Source organism: Morus notabilis, unplaced genomic scaffold, assembly GCF_000414095.1.
Source record: "Morus notabilis unplaced genomic scaffold, ASM41409v2 Scaffold240, whole genome shotgun sequence".
In the NCBI taxonomy this organism is placed as follows: domain Eukaryota; kingdom Viridiplantae; phylum Streptophyta; class Magnoliopsida; order Rosales; family Moraceae; genus Morus; species Morus notabilis.
This window is the reverse complement of record NW_010368048.1, coordinates 33,585-38,226: the sequence shown is the minus strand read 5'-3', so window position 1 is coordinate 38,226 and position 4,642 is coordinate 33,585.

The following is a 4,642-nucleotide window of genomic DNA, read 5'->3' as shown; positions in this document are numbered from 1 at the left end:
CAAAATATATATAGTACTAAATAAGGATTGGTGCAGAAAAGAGGGCGGCCCCTCTTCTTCTCATCATATTAAAGGGGCGCGGCTCTGTATGAGGCTTGTACTGCGGAGCAAGCAAAGAAAACGTAAGGGTATGCGTTAGGACTCCTACAAGAAAACGGCCTAGCTAACGCGCCCCTTATTGAAAACTCAAGGAAACCCTTGATCGATATGAGAAAGATGCGCTCAAGCACCCAACCTAGTAAAGGCTCGAAAGCCGGCCTTACTCAACAAGCACCTTTCTTAGTAAGGTTGCTTGTTTCCACTCATTGAAGATTCTATCTACAAAAGAAGGTCAACGGGGGATACTAAAGTTGCTCTCACTGACACCATCTACGAGAAGGTGAGGTCGTCTTTCTTTCCAGCCGCCATACGGTTCACCTTAAAGCCTTAAAGACGGAGAAGGGGTGGAGCAGTTATCTATGTAATTACAGTCTTTGTGGGCCGTTGTTCCGGTCGAGCACTCTCTTTGTCCAATTCTGTCTTACCAAACAAGACTGACTTCTAACCAACCCGCGAAGGGTTGTGAAGTTGGACCAGATATGAAGAATGAATCTATATCTATGTACAGAAGTTGCTGGCCGGTGGCCGCTCAACTGTTCGAGCGCAATACAGTGGTGGTTGGTTTCGATTCGACAAGGGTAGAATGCCTGGTTGAAGGTCCAATACAGTAGGTAGCAGGCGTGTTTGTTTTGGCTCCCGAGCGAGAATGATAAATATGTGATGCACCATCCTTGCTGCTACGTATGTTGACCTTGACTTGACAGCTTCATCCAATTGAACCCACACTCAAAGGAGGACCACAAGCCCAGGGCTTGACAAAACAGAAAGTATCAGCATTAAGAAACTTCTTGCTTGGGGTTAGCAGTGCAAGAAGGAGCCGGGCATTCATTTCTTCATTCATATTCATAGCTTAGTCTACTAAAAGAGGGACCAACCTCATCGTGGTAATTAGAGGACATCTCTAATCGTTCACCTCTAATGTAACACATTCCCTCCCAGTTATATGATCAATGGGATCAGTCGGCTAGAGAGTGGGGCTACTTTTCTTCCGGGGAGGCAAAGTTGTCCCTTCTACTGATTGAACCCTCAGTTCGGAGGTCTTCGTCAACATGTTACGAAGCTTCAGTCTTCGGCGGGTCACCATTACTTGACTTAGAAAGGCGAACATTTGGGCAAGGGAAAGCGCAGTGCGCCTGGTGCAAATGGCTTTTTTTTCATGATATACCAATCAGAATGGAGGGCCCTACCTACGTACATGATTGATAGAATCACTACGTGGGGGGGTCGGTCAACTTGATGCGGGAGAGGCATGAGTGCAGTTCGATCTTATGGTGTATTCGTTTGTAGTGAGTAGGGCCTCTTTCTCATTGATTAGTTCGCCTCCGCTCTATTGAAATGTCTCCATTCCTACAGTGGTTTTGTCAATGAACGCGTCCCGAGCCAGATTGACTAACCTAACCCTTAAGGGGGCCTTGCCATAGTTGGGTTCTTTGCTTTAGTGTGATTGACGAAGGCTAGGCAATACCCAAAGCAAATGAAAAGAGATCGGGGTTGATAGTTGGCAAGGAACTAAATTCCCCCCAAACAAAAAGGAGCAGCTGTGGTCGAACTCTAATTCTGGAAATAAGTCGGGGCCCTTTTACCAAGTCTACCGGATAGAAGATGATAGAGGGCCTACTATCGTTGCATTGGACAAGACGGTGCTGTCTCACTTTGAGTTCCTTCCTTCGTAGTCAAATCTGATGATACGTTTCGGCGATGTTACCTACAAAATAAAAGTCCTGCTAGGTGATCAAAATCGCTCAGGTCAGTGAGGACTCACTCACTCACCTACTCCTTATCTATATAATAGTTTCTTTTATCTTCTTACTAAATTCAAAAGGTGACCCGCCGCGCCGGGCTATAAGATATAGCTGTTGTACTACTTGACTGGTAAGAAAAAGCTTACATAAAAACTGAAAGACTCTTATATGTACGATAACCCTCTCTTTCCGCTACTGGTGGACTATTGCATAGAAAGGCCGACAGAAGCAACGTTTCTTAGCCCGCTTTTCAAGTGCTTAGGTTCTGCTTGCGGCGGGCGGCAAGGCCATTAACTTCAGTTGGAAGCCTAAGCCAAGAAGGTACGAACGAAGTGACGGGCCCCTTTAGAGATAGGGGTAGGGGACCGGCTTTCCTATGGTAGTAATTGCGCACATCTCTCCTTTTCTCTTAGCGTGCACAGTTTGCTTGCATGCCGCTTTAGGCACATCTCTCTTTCTTAGTTTCACGCTGGCCTAAGTCAGTCTATTATTAAGCGTATATAAACAACTTTTTAGTGTATAAGCAATTCTTTAGCACTAAAAGGTACGTACGGTTGAGGTTGGTTGAAGATGATGTTACGCAGCATTTAGAACCAGCCTTGAAGTGAGTGAATTAGAAAGAACGAAGAAGTAAGGAAATGAGACGACTCTTTCTTGAACTATATCATAAACAGATCTTCCCCTCCACACCAATCACGAGTTTTTCTCCATTCCTCTCGTATATCGTCGTAACGCCCTTAATGCTAGGTTTTGGAAAAGACTTTTCATGTCATTCCCATTTAGGTCCGATTCGGATCCCTCCGTTGTTTCCTTTTCCTCCTGCACCTTTTCCTCAAAATAAGAAAGAAAATGGTACACTCGAATTGTATTATTTAAGTGCTTATTGCTTGCCAAAGATCCTACTTCGACAATTGGGAGGTCACTGGGTTTTTAACATAAGTCGTGTTTTCTGTGGTTTTTCCATGTTACAACTTTTGTACCAATTCGGTCGATCCGGAATGGATCGGTTAAACATTCTATTAGGGAGCTTGGTCTTGACTCTTCTGTGTGGTATTCATTCTCGTTCAGCTCTTGGAATCACATCCAGCAGTGGTTGTAACAGCTCGCAAAATCCAACCACTTTACCTACTTCATTGCCCCCAACCCTTTCTTGTACCTCTATTGAAACAGAATGGTTTCATGTTCCTTCATCGATTGGTTATTCCTCTCCGTTCGTATCTTTTTTTCCAATTTCGGTCTCGATTAGTTTACAAGATTGAATGGCCAATTCTCCTCCGGACCCTCGATTCGATTGTTTTCCAAGAATGTTGAGCCGGGTATGTAAGCGGGAGGAACTAAAAAAAAAGAAGAGCTTTAGGTTTTTTGCATCCTGATTTGGTCTTGCTGCTATTTAAATTAAAAATAATAAAAAAGAATCTTTATTAAACTTTTTTTATTTAGAAGAAAGATTATATATATGTCCAATCTCTAGTGGTGGTTGGTGGTTAACGCCCCAAAGTGATATTCACAAGCGGTCAATTGTAGCACAGAAGGGCGGTCGTATCCACAGAGAGATAACAAAATAATAGAATAAAAGTGAATTAAAGAAAAAGAATAGTTTTTGAGATTTTGTTGCAAATAAAATAGAAATGAGAGAATTTGTATGAAGAAAATTCAATAATAAAAACGGTAAGGTGTCGAGAATCCCTAATGTTTCGTTCACCAATCCAAGTTTTGATTCACAATATTAAATAACCAAATAAATTAAATCTGTATGTTGACTCCAGAAATATTATTATTATAAGTTATCTAAAATCGACAATATATCAATTTGACAATATTGCAATAAAAGACAATTTGTAAAATAATTTGAATAACAAAACATTGCATGACAGAATTACATAAGAAAAGCGTGACTGAACTTATATAAAAATTGACACACAATATTTTGAAAAGTAATAGAAAAGTAGATGAGATTTAATTCATTCAGATGTTAAAGTTTACAAAACAAGGAATCAAAACCTCGAATTGGGTCACTCAACAGAAGTTCATCTCTAACCTCACCAAGAAAACTCTAGCCTATCTTGCAAAACATTCTCACAAGTTCTAGAGAGAAAATATGAGACTGATAGCAAGATGACAGAAAACTGAATAAAAAAACCTCTCAAAACCGTAGGCTAACCCCTCTATTTATAGTGTTCAGAGGTTGACTGTCAAATAAGGAAATAAATAGTAAAACTAGAAAATTACAAAAGAAAAGGAAACAAAATAAAATTACACATAAATGAGGAGAAATCACATATTTGATTTGGGGAAGAAATCTGGTAATTTGCTCTGATTTTTGGGGAAGGAATTCGGATTCAGCGCCGGAGGGACACGTGTCGAAGCTTGATTGGATCAAAGGAATAAAGCTGTAACACCCTGAAGAATTAATTGAGATTAATTAAGGTAATTGAGATTATTAGTGTGCCTAATCTGATTTAATTAATTGAGTTTAAATAATTCCAAGGTATTTAAATTATTCACAGTAATTTATTAATCCAGAAGTGTGTATGGGCGCATTTCTAGACTGTTATATTTTATACATGTCACTTTCTTTTATTTTTCTTTTCTTTTCTTTTCTTTCTTTTTCCTTTCTTTTCCTTCCTTTTCTTTTTCTTTCCCGTGCGTTTCTCTCTCTCTCTCTCTCTCACACACTTCCGTGCTCTCTCTCTCCCTCTCTCTCTCCCATTTGTGTCTCAAATCAAAACCGGATTCGAATCAAGAGTGATTTCAAAGAGTTTTCAACGTCAAGAGAAGGATTCGAGGTAAGATTACTGAAA